Source organism: Mustela nivalis, assembly GCF_964662115.1.
Source record: "Mustela nivalis genome assembly, chromosome: 11".
Lineage (NCBI taxonomy): Eukaryota > Metazoa > Chordata > Mammalia > Carnivora > Mustelidae > Mustela > Mustela nivalis.
In genome coordinates, this window is record NC_139030.1 from 58,227,441 (window position 1) to 58,246,841 (window position 19,401).

A 19,401-nucleotide genomic window follows, 5' to 3' on the forward strand; every position below is an offset into this window, starting at 1 on the left:
GCACCTCAGTGGCTCCTCAGCGGCTCAAAACAGTTAGGCATCTGCATCTTGATTTATGCTCGGGTCATGAACTCAGGATTGTGAGATGGAGCCTGTACAGCCCTGCACTGAGCATGGAGCCTGCTGAGATTCTCTCTGTTCCTCTCCCTCTGTCCCTCCCACCCCAACCATCCACCCCTACTCCCCACAAAAGAAAAAGGAAAAAAAAATTCAAATTTAAAGTAAAAATACCTAATCTATTTTTGGCATGGAACCTCATTAACTCACCAACTCTGGATCAATCACAACTTTCTACCTTAAAAGTTACTACAAAAGAATTTCCTTTCGTTATGATATTTACTTTAAAAACATGGTATCAGGAAATAACAGAAAAGAGACTGAAAAGAGGAAAAAAACACTAAAACATATGGTCTATTTTACAGCAGGAGATACACAACAAACATGAAAAAGATGTAACACAAACTCATTATCAATTAAAATTATTCCACTAAAAATGTCCACCTAATGACAAACCACAGTAAAAGTTACAATGAATATGACTAAATCAAAGCAAGCTTATCAAAAAAGGTCAGTTTAGAACTTCCAGTTAAAACACAAGAGATTATCCTTATGTACCTGTTTTGCCCCTTTCTAAAACCCTGATAAAACGATAGGTAATGAATCCAAAGGGGGCCACAGAAGGCAAGAGATTTCAATGTGTATTTGGAAATCCAAAGGAAGAGTAAAGGCACAATAATTAAACAGAGAAGATTAAACTACACCCTAGGCCCTTAAGAGGTAGAAACTAGAAGCAAAGCATTTGGCCTTAGTATACAAAAAAGCAGCCTGAGGGTACCAGATACCACCATAAAAGGGAAGATGCATGGCGTTAAAAGTGAGTTGAAGTCAAATATGTAGTTCAAACAGTAAACAAACGAATTCTTCCCCTAGCTTCAATCTTCCAAAAGTATTTATTCTCTCCAGAATAAGGATTTCAGATGTAATCCATCCCACCCAAGTATATAATCAAATCTGCAGGACTAAGTGTGAAAAATAAAATCTGTATGTTCAATGTTGAGACCTGAGAACTTTTCCCAACCCTATTTCTACAATGTTGCCATAAAATTAAGGGATTTTACTCTTGGATCACCAAACAAAAACATGGACAAAGATATCTGGACACTGGTATTTGGACTGCTCCCAATTACCAAGCTAGACTGCCACAGGAACATCCTCCCCCACAGCAAAGTCCACTAGTCACGAAGAGTTTTCTACTGTTTTTTTTTTTTTTTTTACCATTTCCTTCAAACAGATAAACATTAAGGATTACTAAGTATCCAATCAAATCCTTTTTCCAGGATTAAAAAAAGGAAAAAAAGGAACATAAAGAAAATTTGGGGAAAACAGCTAACTACTACCCTCAGAGATCAACAGACATCCATTCATAAAATAACAGAGTGCTTAAGAAAACAACTGGAGTATAATAAAGAGCTTGTGGACATTGAAAATGGGATACTCTTTTTGAAAATGGTGATACAATGAGATTCAACATAATTATTGGGAATAAACTGAGGAAACCTCTCAGAAGTAGAAAATACAACTTTAAAATAAGAGAATTAACCAGGGGAATTATCATCTTACTTTAGCCATGGTTAATAGAGAATAAAGAAAATGGAAAGAAAACGAAAACTACTAAAGAAATAAAAGAACCCTTCCAGGACTGAAGGATACAAATCTCCACATTGGAAGAGCTCCAGAGAACCCAGCAGGATCAAAGAAAAAAAAGACCAACACTAAGCACAATTTAACACCTTGAAATTTTATAACACCAAAAAAGAAGAGAAGATCTTGCCCTGGCTTCTTAATGACAACTGTAAAAAGTCTTAAGACAATGAAGCAATGCCTATAGTACTGAGAAAAATGTTTACCCTTGAATTCCAATCTAACAATTAAATGTGAGGTGGAGAATAGGACACATTTTCAGACATGTAAGATCTTTTAAAAAGATCAAAAAACAAGACAAATATCAAAGGAAGATCAATGAAGAGTATGTCCTACGAAATTGAGAGTATAAAGAATGAAAGAAACAGACATGAAACCCAGAAAACAGTTAAGAAAGGGAAGTCCAGACACAGAACCCAGGAAATAGTTCCAAAGGTAGGTAGAAAGGATAAGATCCAGACAGCAGCAGGACTGAATAATGAAAGCAAAGTTTCGGAGAGTGGTTGGGGGAGACTCCTATGGATACTATTTGGCATATGTGGCAGAGACCATAATACAACTGGGGAAGAAAAATTGCTAAGTACAAAGAACAAATGAAAATTTTCTGTTAGGAAACAGATATTGTTCAAAAAACAGGGTGTCACGGGACGCCTGGGTGGCTCAGTTGGTTAGGCGGCTGCCTTCGGTTCAGGTCATGATCCGAGGGTCTTGGGATCGAGTCCCACATCCAGCTCCTTGCTCTGCGGGGAGCCTGCTTCTCCCTCTGCCTCCGCCTGCCTCTCTGCCTGCCTCTCTGCCTGCCTGTGCTCACTTGCGCTCTTTCTCCCTCTGTCTCTGACAAATAAATAAATAAAATCTTTAAATTAAAAAAAAAAAGAAACAGGGTGTCTGGGTGAAACGTGGGTGAATATTTACTAGTTACAATAATGTATTACAATGTATTATAATAAGGTATTGAATCAACAATTTTGCTACAAACATGCTATGGGATGGAGATGATTAGGAAAGTAACAACAAGCATGAATAAGGAAAATACTATGAAAAATCATGAACAGTATAAACATTCTCTAGAAATGTTAAGGTAAATCCCAGAACAGCTACAAAGTTGAGGGTCAGTACCTTTGGAAAGACACTGGGAATGAAGGGTGGGGCAAAGTACTCTTCTTTCCCTTTTTAAAATATGATGATCAAAAATAAATAAAATAAAATATGATGACCATATCTCCTGGTTTGTCTAGTATCTCCAGAAAAGTCCTAATTCATGCTCATTACCCCAGGACAATTATAAATAGCCCTTGGGGGCCTGAGTGGCTCAGTGGGTTAAGCCTCTGCCTCAGGCTCAGGTCAGGTCTCAGGGTCCTGGGATCAGCTCTCTGCTCAGCAGGGAGCCTGCTTCCCCTCCCCCTCTCAGTGCCTGCCTCTCTGCCTACTTGTGATCTCTGTCAAAATAAATAAAAATCTTAAAAAAAAAAAAGTGGCCTGGTTTGGATGATAAAGCACACAAAGTTGCCTAACATAAATCGTTTCTACCTTCTAGCCTTTTTTTTTTTTTAAAGACTGATTTATTTATTTTAGAGAAAGAGAGCAAGCAAGCGGGGTTGGGGCAGAGGGAAAATCCCAAAGGGGACTTCCCATTGAGCACAGAGCCAAATGCAGGGCTCGATCCCAAGACCCTGAGGTCAGGACCTAACAGAAAATCAATAGTCAGGCACCTAAACTACAAGCCATCCAGTCACCCTTATCTTCAGCTTTTAATTTTTTTAACTTATTTTTTAAATTTTTTATTTTAAAGGCTTTTATTTATTTGACAGAAAGAGAACACAAGTAGGCAGAGCTGCAGGCAGAGGGAGAGGAAGAAGCAGGGAGCCCAACGAGGGGCTTGATCCCAGCACCCTGGGATCATGACCTGAGCAGAAGGCATTTGTTTAACAGACTGAGCCACCCAGGCACCCCCCCACCCCCGCCGGCCATCTTCAGCTTTTTATAAACCATTTATACTACATCCATACAGGATTTCATTGAAAAGAAATAATTATGAATTGGACATTCAAAGAAGGTATACATTAGTAACAAGAATATCAATGGTTAAATACTGACATGCAAAAACCCATAAATGATTCAACAAGTAGTAGGTTTACTATTTTATTAAGATGGCTATAAAAATACTAAATAAAGGATGGTTAAAAAAAACAAACAAACCACTAAACATGGCGCCTGGGTGGCTCAGTGGGTTAAGCCTCTGCCTTCGGCTCAGGTCATGATCCCAGGGTCCTGGGATCAAGCCCCGCATAGGGCTCACTGCTCAGCGGGGAGCCTGCTTCCTCCTCTCTCTCTGCCTGCCTCTCTGACTACTTATGATCTCTGTCTGTCAAATAAATAAATAAAATCTTAAGAAAAAAAATACTAAACAAGGGACTATTTGTGATGAGGGTATTAACAGAAAGACAAAATGTTTTTTTAAGAGATGCAGGCCTAAGGATGGTTCTATAACAATTACGCTTCTTAATCATACCTTATAGTTTACTTTGTATTTATACTCAATTTTTACTTGCAGACTTACTTGCAGAATGAAACTAACCTAGTAGGAAATCTGCTCAAAATAATCTCTTGGGAGAAGGCAAAGAGGCAGAGTCCTCTGAGATACAGAATTTATACTCTATGAAACTATTTTTGGAAACTCCTCTACATAAACTGATTGAATTCTGACAATGTAGGTGTTACCAGAAAACTTATATAATTTGGTTGCATAAGTTGTAGGTCAAAAGCACAAAAAAACTGTAGAAAAAAAATAAAATGTGCAGTCCTTGAAAGACTGCTACCAAACTTACAGAGTACTATGGAGACATCTTTTCAAGCCTACATGTTTAGTGTGTGCTAGGCACATTAATACTGAACATGAGGAGATGAGAGGACAGTGCTGAATGTAAACACTTAGATAATGACTAGGAAAATACTGTAGTCAGGCAGCGAACAAACAAACCACACAAATTGTTCTAAGTGCTGTAAAAGAAACGTATAAGAACTATCAGGAAAAGGTATTTGAAGCTTAATACTTTTAACCAAGACTTAAAGAGTACAGTACAAAACAGTTCTTAAGTAATCTTGCCTCAATGGTTAGAATAGTTTCTTTGTTTTTCTAACACTGTATGCCTTTAAATCTAAATTTTGTAAGATGTGATTCTTGAGTTAGACAGCTATTTGGTAATTAGATGAACTGGCTGGCTTCATAGGTGTGTGACATATGCAGGACAAGACCCTGCACTTGACTGAAAGCTCGCTCCTGACATCCTGAAATTCTTGATAATTTCATCCTTGAACTTGTGGTTTACTTTTTAATTTTTCTTATTTTGGGAGTCAGGGGGGAAGTGAGAGGGAGAGCAAGAATCTGAAGTAGCCTCCATACTCAACTCATGAGTCGAAACCAAGAGTTGGATGCTTAACCAACTGAGCCATGTACGTACCCTTGCACTTGTGTTTTGTAAGTCACATAGGACAGTGCAACATGAGCTTGAGCAGAATGGAATGGGATTATCTGCCATGCCTTCTCACTGAAGTTGTATACAGCATTCATGATGCTGTGAAATTTCTACAACACCATTTGTATTCTCTTTAAGCCTCATGCAAGTTCTAGGCATCAAGGGTCCACCTGATGGAATTAGTTGTTCTTGTTCCTTATCAACATATCTGAGTAAACTGAGGCACTGATGGCTCCCAGGGGCTGATTTTTCATTCTTCAGACTTGGTTTGAACATGGGAAGAAGAGAATGAGCTACAAAAATCTTTTTTTTTTTTTTAAAGATTTTATTTATTTTATTTGACAGAGAGAGAGATCACAAGTAGGCAGAGAGGCAGGCAGAGACGGAGGGGGAAGCAGGCTCCCCGCTGAGCAGAGAGCCCGATGCGGGGGCTCGATCCCAGGACACTGAGATCATGACCTGAGCCGAAGCCAGCAGCTTAATCCACTGAGCCACCCAGGCGCCCCTACAAAAATCTTTTGATCAATCTTTGAGACTTCCACTGAACTTGTCGGCTTTGGAAATGAGGTCACTTGGGTAAAAATTCTCTGGAGCAGATATTGAACTATTAGTTTACCTAAGTGGTTGTGATTTTACCCTGCCTGTTAAGAATACCTTCCTCACCTTGAGGCATTTTAAAAATGACTGTCATAAGCAACAGGAATGGAAAAGAGATATTCATACCAACTTTACAATTTATGTAGTCTGTTCATCTCATAAACCTGTGACTTGTTACCTACTAGGAAAACTGGCACTTCTTCCCCGCCTAAAGATAATTTCATTCTACTGGGCTTCCTGAAAATCTCTGAAGCACTCTTTAAAACAAGTTCATGTATTCCAGTGACCTGCTAAATATTATAAAGGATCTTCAGACAAAAAAAGTGTTCTACCTATAAACAGCACAATTCAAATCTATACTGTGGAAATAATTTTGCCTTAAGCCTCCTCTCAGTTCAGATAAAAAGCCTAAAGAAATTCTCTATCATCAACTGACATGTAAAATTCTGTAATTCTGTGCCTGATGTTATCTGCAATTATTAGTATCTCATAATTACATATTAAGTGCAACTGAAAAACTGTATCACAACTTATACTGGAATACAAACAAATTAAAGCTGAATTTTACAATGTTTTCAGGAAAACTTTACTTGGATACCAGGGCTACTGTGGGTAAACCAACATAGTTAGTCTTTAATAATACCTTGCTAGTGGGGCGCCTGGGTGGCTCAATGGGTTAAAGCCTCTGCCTTCGGCTCAGGTCATGATCCCAGCGTCCTGGGATCGAGCCCCACATCGGGCTCTCTGCTCAGCAGGGAGCCTGCTTCCTCCTCTCTCTCTGCTTACTTGTAATCTCTGTCTGTCAAATAAATAAATAAAATCTTAAAAAAAAAAAATAATACCTTGCTAGGCTCTATCTAAACTGAACTCACATTTTCATCTTTTTTATTTCATTCTACTAGCAATGATGTCATGTCCAATCAAACTTTTTTTTCCTAGTACTTACCTATAGAAAAAAATCTAAATTCTTTGGCCCAGCATCCAAAACTCTAACCTACTGTTTCCACCTAATATCCAATTACCACCAAAAAAATGAAAACAACAAGAACAAGAACAAAAAAATAAAAAAACTTTTAAAAGTTACTGAGTACTTTCAATATACCAGGTGGGGTGCTGAATTCTACAAATATAATAATAAAACCTATCTCCTAAAACTCGTATTTCAGGGGTAGAGGGAATGGAATAAAAATAAGCAAGTACATAAGTAACTGTGATATAAATAACAAAGATATACAAAATGCTATGCAAAAGAACCTGAAGTTTTTTTTTTCCTAAAGATTTATTTATTGACAGAGAGAGATTACAAGTAGGTGGACAGGCAGGCAGAGAAAGAGAGGGGGAAGAAAGCTCCCCACTGAGCAGAGAGCCCGATGTGGGGCTCGATCCCACAACCCTGGGACCATGACCCGAGCTGAAGGCAGAGGCTCAACCCACTGAGCCATCCAGGTGCCCCAAGAACCAGAAGCTCTTGATAGCAGATTACTCAAAGCAATCCTTCCTCAAAACAATGAAAAATGTTGGATTAAAATATAAAGACCATCCTTGGGGCGCCTGGGTGGCTCAGTGGGTTAAACCGCTCCCTTCGGCTCAGGTCATGATCTCAGGGTCCTGGGATCGAGTCCCGCATCGGGCTCTCTGCTCAGCAGAGAGCCTGCTTCCCTCTCTCTCTCTCTCTCTGCCTGCCTCTCCATCTACTTGTGATTTCTCTCTGTCAAATAAATAAATAAAATCTTTAAAAAAAAAAAAAAAAGAAAGAAAAGAAAAAAGAAAAGGCAAGGACCACGAAAGAAATATTAAAAAAAAAATAAATAAATAAAGACCATCCTCTTAAAAGCAATGAAGGCTTACTGACAAGAATTACTAGGTCAGTAATGAAGGGAAAACGGCATTCTAAGAGATATGAAAATACAAAAGCCACTTCTGCCCTGGAAGCACTTGTAATTTCTAGAAAGTTTAAATTTTAATTTTACCAGTCTTGCATAAGAAATCAAAGTCCAAGACATGCATAAGGCATGTCTATGTGCATACTGATATTTTACAAGTCTCCCAACTTTGCTTGAGTATTTTCAAGCAAAACAAAACAAACAAAAATTGGGCTTAAATATTCCCCTCTCTGCTTAATGCATAGAAAAATATAAGAGAACATCACTCTAACTCCTAACATAACGGTAAGCCAGATAATCTATTAAATCACTGTTCTCCAGTCTACCAGAGCGGAGGCTACAAGGCAACAGATGAGTTGAACAACAAAGAATGGTAAGCCCCTCCACAAGATGAAATAAAACAAAGGTGGTCACAGAAAGGCTGATAAGAAACAGCCAAAACTGATCAAATTCTTAAATACTGAAAGGTAAATATTTGCTAGTGTGAGACAGTTTAGGAACTCTGGGAGCCTCGACACAAGTTTGAGTCTTTGTTCCAAAGGCCTCCATTGAAAACTCGTAAGAAAGAATGAGGACAAACAGAAGAGCTGAAAACTTCATTCTCTATAGTATGATCATGCAGGGCCTGGCCTGCCTATGCTTAAGAAAAGGGAACTTGAAGAAGGTTAGCCGTGCTCCAGAACCTGCAAGAGTACAAGGTGGGATTGGCTGTGGCTAGGAAAGAAGGTATGAAAACCACTTCCAGCACAGACTCTATGCTAATACAAGGCAAAAGGTCTGTGGCCACTGAGGAAGGGCTATGAATGCTTGCCCAAGATCTTCCATCAATACAAGGCAGAGATTAGTTGCTTTTGGGGTGCAGGGGGAGCGGAGGGATGGCAGGGGACTGCATGCACTCTGGACTCCAAGAGGCAAGTAGAACAGAAATTTGAGACAGCCCCACCTCTGAGGACCAGGCACAGAGAGCCATCCTAAGACCAAAGAAAGATATACAGAACTGAGAACACCCCCTTTTACCATGAGCTTTAGCTTCAAATAAGAAACAAAGACAGCCTACTGCTGAGGAAGTTACAACAGCCAGGGGGAGAGAGAGAGACAAAAACTTTTATAGTAAGATGCGCAGGGCCTGCAGGAAGTTGAGGATAGTAAAAGAATACTACTGTAAAAGAATACTACTGTAAGATATCCTCCAGTACCCCAGCCTCACACTAAGCACTAAGTAATGGCAGTCTAGTACTGAAGAACTCTGAAGGTAAATAAAGTGATGATAAAGTTTAAGCCTGGCTCAACTAGTCGACACCAACTCAACCCATCACAGTACACAATTTGACAGAAGTAGAGTATGACTATATCCAGGCTTAAATATTATTTATTTCAGCCTCTACTTTTTTTTTTTTAAACTTACTAACCAAAAATTACCAGACACACAAAAATATAAGGAAAAAAATGAACCCACTGCCAAGAGACAAGAGTCAACAGAACTACATAAATATGGCCCCAATGTCAGCAAAATGGAAAATTGATCCATTTAACAATAAAGTAAGCAAAACTGAAGAACTAGGGGAAATAAGCTAAAAGAAAAACGATCCAGAATGAAGCATGGAAGAACAGATGGCAATAAATACAGATGGGAGGGCTTAAGAGACACTGAGAGAAGAATAAGGAAGTCTACTGTACATTTAGTTGGATTTACAGAAGGAAAGGACCAGGGCAGAGAAAAAAATTGAAGAGATACTGCCTGAAATTTTTTTCAAAACTGACAAAAGGATAAGAGTTAGAAAGCCCAACTAAAATAATTACCAAAGAGAATTAGCAATTATACCAATTTCTACATCAGATACACCACTGTATTTATTTTATTTTTTCCTGTTTCTTTTTTTAGATTTTTTTTTTTTGACAGAGAGAGAGAAATCACAAGTAGGAAGAGAGACAGGCAGAGAGACAGGGGAGGAAGCAGGCTCCCTGCGGAGCAGAGCACCCAACGTGGGGCTTGATCCCAGGACTCTGGGATCACGACCTGAGCCAAAGTCAGAGGCTTTAACCCACTAAGCCACCCAGGAGCCCCTTTTTCCTGTTTCTTAATCCTATGAAAATGCCATGGGAGCACTGACTGGGAATAGCCAAAGTTCCAGATGCAAAAGACTTCAGGGGAAGTTACATCTGAGATGACCTTTGAAGAATAAAAATAGAAAAAGGAATAAGGCATAAACTTGCTAAAGCATGTTAAAGAACTGGAAAAAAGAAAACAATCTGAGCGTCAGAGTAAAACTGAAGGCATAGAAGAGGAGAAACAGAAAGGTCTCTGAAGGGAATGAATACATAAAATCAGACCCATATTATAAAGGCAATCTCAGGTCCTTAGCTCAGGAGTTTATACTTTAACAAGGTAATGGTTCTGAAGCTTTTACCACCACTATTTTTTTTTAATTTTACCACCACTAATATTTTTTTTTTCCTTTAGGACCCCAGGAATAATATTCCTGACAAACAGTGTTTTCGAAAACATTTATCTAGTTTTGCCTAACCTTAATAACAGATTCATATACATATTCCTGCATTTCTTAGAATAAAGTTAGTAACTAATTTTACTACCTTTGTGGAATAATAGGGAACAACCTAATGTTACAGGCTATAGGCTCAGAAACTAGTCAAGATTTTGAGATACCAACAGCTAAAAACAAAGAAAAAAAATTCCGAGTTTGTCCCCAATTAAGGACAGGTTATTAGGAAGAAATATACTGGCTCTGAGGCAAATTAATGAGGTCCCAAAAGTAAACAGAAAGCAGATTCTGGGTGGCTCAGTAGGTTAAGCATCTGCCTTCCGCTCAGGTCATAATCCAGCATTCTGGGATAGAGTTCTGCATAGGGCTTGCTGCTCAGCAGGGAGCCTGCTTCTTCTGCCTCTCCCTCACACCCCCACTGTCTCTGACAAACAAATAAAAATTTTTTTTAAAAAAAAAGGAAAGAAAGAAAGCAGATTCAGTATGTCAAATAAAAAAGAATTCTAGGGGCGCCTGGGTGGCTCAGTGGGTTAAAGCCTCTGCCTTTGGCTCGGGTCATGATCCCAGGGTCCTGGGATGGAGCCCTGCATCGGGCTCTCTGCTCCGTGGAGAGCCTGCTTCCTCCTCTCTCTCTGCCTGCCTCTCTGCCTACTTGTGATCTCTGTCAAATAAATAAATACAATTAAAAAAAAAAAAAAAAAGAATTCTATGGGGGTGGGGAGGAATTGTTCAGAATACTGATGAAAACCAAACATTTTTTTCTTTTTTGGCAGGGAATTCAGAGTAGAACACAGAGAAGCATGAGTTTTAAAGAAACAGTCTGAAGTACACAGAAGAGGTCTAGAAGCATGGTGGAAACAGTTTTGAAAACAGAGAGCAAGCTGAGGTGATAACAGATTTTCAATCACTCACATTATCTACCCATTCACCTATGCTACCTCCATGCCTTCTGATTTCACTGTCCCTTTCTGTATGTTCAGCCTAAGGAGGTCACTCTCCACTGATTATGCCTAATGAGTAGATCTGGGGCACTATGAAAAAGTGAATTGAAAAGCTTCAGGCAGTATAAGGAAACGCTTAAGACTAAAGGAGTTCTACATATTTCCCTACATAACAGTAAAGCTTTTTTCGGGTACTACCACAGATTAAGAAGTATGACTTGGATTTCTGGTTACCTAATTTAGAAAGCTTATTAATGCCTAAGATCAGAAATATGAAAGCACAATGTTAAGTTTTTTTGCTAATTCTGCTTATAAGGGGATCTCTCAAACAACGTGTATCCTTTCCCATTACTCTCTAGACCACTCTCTTCCATTAAACAGTGTTGGTCAGGATCTGTCAAGAATCACACAGTAGTCATAAACCAAACAACCAGACTAACAAAACAGGCCCCAGGCCCATCTACAGTAACAAATAGTATGGCCACACTTAAGACCTTCCCTTTAATTAATTAATTTAACTAACAGAAATAAGTATGAAACTGAGGCCAGGAAAGATAAATTAAGCATTGCACAATTTTTAGCACACCAGCCCATTTCTATTTGCAAAAATGACAGTTAAGAATGCAAGCTATGAGATCTGTCCTTTACTTCGTATGACTCTAGGCTTAATTTCTCTAATATTTATTCACCTACAAGATGGTGATAATAATAGTACCAACTTCAAAGGTGTATTATGAACTTTGCTAGCACACAGTATTGTATTCAGCAAATACTCGCTACTATTATTAGGCAATGCTATCACCATTAAAGATTTTCATACAGTTTAGTAGACATTGTCTTGCTGGGCCTGGGTGGCTCGGGTCAGTTAGGCATTCCACTCTTAATTTCAGCTTGGGTGATGATCACAGGGTCCTGGGATTGAACCCGACATAGGGCTCTGCACTAAGCACAGAGTCGGCTTGTCCCTCTCCCTCTGCTCCCCAACCTTCCCATCCCTGCGCTCTCTCCCTCCCTAAAATAAATAAAATCTTTTTAAAAATTTTCTTTAACACATAGTAAAAAGATTTTTTAAAGTCATTCAGATTTATTATGGGAGGATTATTATCTAAAAAAATACCTTGACTATTTAAGTGTATGAAAAAATTTGGGAAAAATAAGCGTTATTAACATTTTATTGTTTTCTCTGGTTGGGTTTTGTTTTCTGTTTTATATTCGGTTTTCCAAAATTTCTTTAATGTACTTGGTCTTCTTCTTCTTTTTTTTTTTTTTTTAAGATTTTACTTATTTATTCGACAAAGATCACAAGTAGGCAGACAGGCTGGCAGAGAGAGTAGGAAGCAGGCTCCCTGCTGAGCAGAGCCCAATGCGGGCCTGGATTCCAGGACCCTGGGATCATGACCTGAGCCGAAAGCAGAGGCTTCAACCCACTGAGCCACCCAGGCACCCCTGGTCTTTCTTTTATAATTAAGGGAAACAGTTATTTGCAAATGAAAAGACACGTTTTCTCAATAACTTCTAATAAAATTTATAAAGAACTTCTAATAATTCCCTAAATTGCAGTACTACTGGTCTACCCTCTTTAGTATCCACATACCACAAAAGAAATAAATATTAAACAAAGAGGTACTATTCTAGTAAATATTAAATAGGTTAAAATCACTCACAAAAATGTTTCAAATACCCAAGTATGCCTTAAAAATTTTACTATTAAAAATTTCAAACATTGGGCGCCTGGGTGGCTCAGTGGGTTAAGCCGCTGCCTTCGGCTCAGGTCATGATCTCAGAGTCCTGGGATCGAGTCCCACATCGGGCTCTCTGCTCAGCAGGGAGCCTGTTTCCTCCTCTCTCTCTCTCTGCCTGCCTCTCTGCCTACTTGTGATCTCTGTCAAATAAATAAATAAAATCTTTTAAAAAAAATTTTCAAACATATGCTAGAAACAGTAATAAACCTCCATGTACCAATCAACAGTCTCCAACAATTATCAACATCTGACCTATCTTATAATCTATTTTATCATCCTCCATTTTAAATCAATTCCCAATCAGGACATCTGTAAGACTGCCTGTACTGAAAACTGTTCTAAGCAACTTGTGGTAAATTACAAAACAGGGCTCCAAATTTCTCCCAAGTACACATACCTCTTTATACTGTGATGTTGCTGGAGGTAAAATCTTACTTTTCCCCACCCCTTGAATATGGACTAGTCTTGTGACATTTATTTTGACTAAGAGAATGCAGTGTTAAGTGACACTGTATGATCTGAAAAGCTGTAAAAGTCTTATAACTTCCACTTTCACTCTCTTGGAATGCTGTCTTGGGACCCACTTGTCAGTAGGCCACATGGAGTAAAGCCTAAATGTCAACCAATACCAACCATCAGACATGTGAGTAACACCATCTTGGCCTTTCCAGTCTGAGAAATCCTATAGCTGAATGCTGTTACATGGGTGAACCCTGGCAAAACCAACAGAACTGATTAACTGGTACACAGAATTGTAATAGTAAACAGCAGTTTTAATCCACTAGGTTTTGAAGTGGTTTCCTATGAAGCAATAAAGTTTCATAACTCACCCTAGTTTTAATGTTTCTACAAAGTATCTTTATGTACCCAGATTCTGTGAAAAATTGGATTCTATTTCAGAATTTGTCAAACATCTAAGGGAGCTGAAGTTAGTGAATTACCAAGAGCACAATACTACTATACAATAAATTCATGGCATGAAAGGCCAGAGTTACCACACAAAATACTTATGTATTCTAATAGCCACTAGTCTTTCAGAATTGTGAACATAATTCCATTATTTACCTCTATTTGGTATAGCCTTTTCTTTAAAAAATCTGCTTCTGGAGGAAAAAACAGATACATACTTAAATGGGAAATGCAAGTGTTTTATTGATCCTAGTGAATATGGAGATGTGGAAGCTATGTTAGAAGACAGAGAGTCTTCTTAAAAACTGCCTCTGCGTTTTTTTTTTAATTTTAAAGATTTTATTTATTTGACAGAGATCACAAGTAGGCCGAGAGGCTGGGGGTTGGAGGGGAAGCAGGCTCCCCGCTGAGCAGAGAGCCCAATGTGGGGTTCAATCCCAGTACCCTTGGGATCATGCTCTCAGCTGAAGGCAGAAGCTTTAACCCACTGAACCACCCAGGAGCCCCAAGCCTCTGCGTTTTTAGATGACAGATCCTTAAAACAAAGATATACCCATGCCTGAAATAATAATCAGAAAAAAATGTTTAATGTCTTCACGAGAAAATATGACTATTAAGTCTATGCTACTTTATAAGACAATCTGTTCTCCTCTGAAGTATACTTAATCTGTAAATGTCAAGTTTGAATCTTCATTCAGAGTGGACACCATGTCAAGGTTTTTTTTCTGGAAGGGGAGAAACACTTTAAGTGCAAAGATGCCTATAAAAGGTGAGAACCTAGCTTTTAAGGTTCAAAATTTGCCCTCTTCTAAACCTGTTGACAAAACTGGGTGTAGAGCAGTAGGTGATTTCAAAACCAGATGTTCAACATGTAGTTAAACTGGTAGAGCTACAAAGAAATGTATTTGAGAGCAAGAAAAACCAGTTTTGACCACATGAGTTCAGACCAGAATAGAAAAGTTAAGATCAATGAAAATTAAACCCCAGCCATGCTCAAATTAGAATTTTGTACCCACCCTTGGGTTTATCTTACTATTAGCAATTGTATTAAAGATAGAGTCTCTATAAAATAATTTGTTATTACAAATCATTACAACAGAATTTTGCTTTAGTGATTTCAAATAGATCTTACAATAATTCAAAATCTACTTATTTTATGTTGTAATCCTAATGTGATCAGTTACTTCTCTTAAATTTAAGAGCTAAAACATTCACTAGTTAAGTTAAATTTGTTGCTTAAAAAAATAAGGTTTAACACAAGCATTTCAGTCTGCATTCCACTTGTGCATTTCCCATTGTTCTTCATTACTGGCACTTAATTATCTGCAGTAACAGAAGGATGCTGTCAGTAAAGATAATCTAAAAATCATTTTTATTGGGCTTACAGACGCAATAACTCTGCATTCCCACAGCATAGAGCACTTTCTGAAACAGTAGGTCTTTCATGTCACCTTCTAATTTGTTGCAATTATGGGAACAAATTGTTCATTCCTAAAACAAAATACCATACCATGACTTTGCAATTTCCTATCAAACTGCTAGTCCCCTTAACATCTCAGTTCAAGCAATAGTTCCTGTAAAAAATTTCCCCAAAGACTGAAACTTTGGTCAATTTTTTGCTCCCACAGTACTACCATGTTCTTAGCCTATGATAACAGCAGTAGTTGTTTATACATTAGTCTCATGACTGAACTGTGAGTTGTGGAAGGCAGATGCTGTGTCAAGCGCATTCTTGTAACATGAAGCCTTGGTCTAGTAGCCAGAATACAATCAATAACAAATTATCAAAAAATGTTTCACATAATTTGATAATTCTGCACTATTATTTTCCTAAAATTTTAAAACATGGGCAACTCCTAAACATACACGAGATGAAGAGTTGTGTGAAATGGATATGGAGCTCATTAAAAATAGGCTGTACAAGAGCCATGGATGACGTGTCAGTTGATTACCTGACATCTTCATGTAGAACATAGGTGTGTATCTATATAAAGGAATCTCTGTGCTTTATCTTGGAAAATAAGCTCTCTTGCCAGTGCAGCAAAAAAGTAATCACTTGTATTTAAGTAAGTAGGAATTTTTAATCATTCTTACTCAAGACATCTGACCCCGCATGCAACTTTGGAAAAAAGTCAAGACCATGCTTACAAGCTTACATCTGTGGTATAAATTTACAGCAAAGGAAAAGTTTTAAAAGTTCTTATCTAAAAACATTTGTAGTATGGAACTTATATTAATGGAGGGAAGGGGTACCACAGGCAGAGTAAAATTTTAAGGTTATTCTGACCAGAATATAAACAACTGGACTTCAGGTATCAATTCCAATTGTTTTATATCCATTAAAAATTCATTCCCAGAGCATTACTCCCCCTAGGTGTTAGACTACTATCAGCTACCTCACCTAATCTAATTCCCATCTCAACTCAAAGAAAAGTGCTATGTTTCTAAGAAAACACAGGTTAAATAATTCTGGCAAAATTAAGACCCAAACCCAGATCTTCTGACTCTAAATCCCTCAGACACAACTGTTTCACAAGAGGCTGTAGAGCTGTAAATGAAATACTGATCCTCATTCCTGAAACATGTTTATCCTCTTGAAAAATCTAGCTACACCATGTGTTTGCCTTGTTAATGAAAGTATACTGCTTGGTTTTTAAGTCAAAAATTCATTTTTAACCTTACCTTAGCTCTTGACAGAAAAGTGAGAAAGGAGTACGGGGAAGTTTAAAATATTTACAAAACAGACCTAAAGTCCTACAAAAAAAAAAAAAAAACTTACTAAATTCAATTTCACTTTGGCACATTTACTCTCAGTAGTGCCAAACGACACTAGTCGTGACGAATCCACTACCAGGACAGATTTTCCTCCATTTATTACTATCTACATGTGCACGTAGGGGAAAAAAAAAAATTGTAGTATTTTATGGTGCTTCTCCGTACGTGTTCATCTTCACTACGCGGTTCCATCAAAATGAGAGAATATCTACAACTGATGCCTCCCAGATTTTCACTTCTTAGGCCAACAGGTCCGTTTTACATATACACCATCAACTATTTCAATTTGAAGGACATACAATTTCCCACGATACACAACTCCCAAAGTAACACGACAGTCAAGAAATGGAGCGATCAATGACCAAATCTTCACCGCAACTTAAGGGCTGGCAAAGTCCCTTCAACTGGAGACCGGGTTGGCGGAGTCCCAATCCTCCCCGCCCTCCACTCGGCGCTCACTAAATACCTCACTCGTGACACTCCCGGCCCGCAGGGTTCCGGAGGATCCTCCTTACCCCCATCCAAGAGGAGGCCGCCAAAGGCCAATGCAGTACCCAAGCCCCTTGCCCTCGCCGACCACACGTTCATCAGGAAGACGTACAATCTGCCCCTCTACCCGTCACAAACTCCACCACGAGACAAAAAGGCCACCGGTCGAGGCCGGCGCCCGGCCGCCCTCCGTAACCGCGGCGCCGATCACGCTCCTCCGCCCCAACCAAAGACGAGGGAAGCAGCCTCCGCGTCCCCAGGCCTGCACTTCGTTTCCTCCCCTCCCCCACGCGGCCTTGGCTAGAACCAACTCCCCCAGAGGGAGAAGCCCGAGAGCCGCAGCTTATTACCCCTCTTCCAAAGCTGGCACTGTACAGGGCGCGTCCTGCTCGAAGCGACCACCGCCTTCTTCCTCGGAGATCAGGGCTCCTAAATAAACCAGAGCACTCGGCAGAGAAGCACAATGGCGCCCGCCCCTCGCCCGGATCCGGCGCAGAACCAGCCGCCACCGTTGAAAGCCCCTCCCTTCTTCTCCCCCGCCCCCAACTTCACAGACTCCGCCGACTTCTCGCGAGAGGGGCGGTGCTGCGGGGACCTGAGAGCTGCGGGCGGGCTCGACGTACCCTACCGCGGGGTGGTGCTCTGACTGCGGCAACCGTTGAAGGGCTGCCCCCGGGGAGGCAGCGAGGCGCCACTGGTAAGCAGCTGCGGCGGGTCGGCTGGCGGGCTGGCGGCTGGGCCAGTGAGGGTGCGGACGCCGGGAGCTGGGCGCTAGAGGCCTGTCCCTAGTTGGCCGCCCTCGCCTGCTTGGCGAGAGGTTCTGATCCAGCCCTACCGCTCCCAGGCGCCCGAGTCCCCGCTACAGGCTCTTGCCCCCTCCCGCAAAGCTGCCGGACCCTCTGCTGAAGTACCGCCCAGCTATTTTTTTGTTTCTTTTCTTTCTTTTTTTTTTTTTGGCTCCTGGTAAGTGGCGCAGCGAATGTTTATTGACTTAAGCACTGCTTCATCCGACCTCCCCTCCTCCCGCTCCCTTCCCGCCCTGCTGTGGTCTGCGAGCCCTCCCCTTTCAGGGTAGGAGCGGGTTTCTCCGGGACCGTTCCCTGTTGGTGGTCATTAAGTCTTGGTGGTGGTGTACTTTTACAGTTACGTCTTTTAAAATCCTGGTACCGATCCTTGATAGTGTAGGATTTTGCAGTAAAAATTCACTTGGAAGAAAATTGCAAAGTAAATGGTCTGGTTAAAATGAGGCGAAACTTCCAAAAACCTCTAAGTGTGGTAAACTTAATATATAAAGGTTTAGTAAAAAATAAAAGGGAGTAAGAGAAGAAAGCCACAATTTATGTGGATTTAGATATTACGTGGATTCAGGTGATATTGTGCGTATTTTGAGTAATTTATCAAACGTAAAAGTTCTTTACCGGTAAAGATAAGTTATTGAAACTTGTAGGCTTACTCAGGGCACCTGATTTTTTAAAGTGACTTATTTTATTAGGTTTTAAGCAATGCATTGCATTCAAGTAATTCTAATTAATGACGTATTAGTTTTATATGGTTTGTTTATTTGTTTGTTTGGTTTTATTTATTTTTTTTTTTTTTTGTCATTTCATCTGAAGGGAACGCGCTATCACTTCTCCCATTTCACTCTGGGAGACTAACAGATTGTCCATGCTTCACTATTATAAATAAATTGTAAAATGTAAATTTTAAAGATTTAAAGTTTATTATCATTTAAAGTTGGCAGGTAAATGCCAGTCTATCTTTTCAGGATGTGAATTAAAGAGCACCTCGTATGTTACTTTAGAGGAAATTAATTTGCCCTTTTTAGGAAACATTTTTTTCCTCAGCCTGTTTGAATATACCTCTAGCTTTGTGGCTGTTGATACTCACACCTGAAGCACCAGACTGCATGAGTACAAATCCTAGTTGTGCCTCTTATCTTACTACCTTTCTTGTCTTGAGCAATTCCTTAACCTTGCTGAAACTTGTTTCTGTAAAATGGGGTTGATAACAATGCTCATACCCCATAGGGTTGTTGAAGGGATTAAATGAGATAGGCATCAGTTCCTGGAACATAGTAAGCACTCCATAACTATTACCTATTGTATTCCATGTCTAAACCACTGCTAATACTGTGTTTCTGGGGCTTAATATTTTAGGTCCCTTAAACATCTTCTCAAGTATTTTCTACGCTAAGAGGAATGGCTGCACCACTTTCCTGAGCTATGGCAGTCAGACCTGATAGCAGTAACTTCTCTACAGAATCCCCAAACCTGGCAAGAATGGTTCAGATTTTGGCAGATTATGGCTTCCTCCCCACCCAGAACTGATGATATCAGCAGAGGTGAGTGTGGCACCAGTTTTCTGTGCAAAACATATCTTCCAGACTC

The 19,401-nt window shown here is 39.7% G+C and overlaps 1 protein-coding gene and 1 long non-coding RNA gene across 11 annotated transcripts in view; one reads left to right on the top strand and one right to left on the bottom strand.

Annotated features, from left to right (window-relative positions):
• The window catches only part of MARCHF7 (membrane associated ring-CH-type finger 7), a 51,313-nt gene extending 33,736 nt beyond the window's left edge, over positions 1-17,577 (bottom strand). For 8 of the 9 annotated variants that reach the window (XR_014300679.1, XR_014300680.1, XR_014300681.1 and 5 more), the window contains exon 1: positions 17,365-17,577. The gene's annotated coding sequence lies outside the window, so the exon portion shown is untranslated. Of the gene's footprint in view, positions 1-16,991; positions 17,265-17,364 lie in introns of those variants that run through there. The other variant, XM_082691383.1, reaches the window with a different exon arrangement.
• A 20-nt stretch (positions 17,578-17,597) lies between these two features.
• LOC309844443 overlaps positions 17,598-19,401 on the top strand; it is a 105,242-nt gene continuing 103,438 nt past the window's right edge. Inside the window, exons 1-2 of one of the 2 annotated variants that reach the window (XR_014300690.1) lie at positions 17,598-17,711; positions 19,171-19,355. This is a non-coding gene — a long non-coding RNA (uncharacterized lncRNA). The remainder of the gene's footprint in view (positions 17,712-19,170; positions 19,356-19,401) is intronic. The other variant, XR_014300691.1, reaches the window with a different exon arrangement.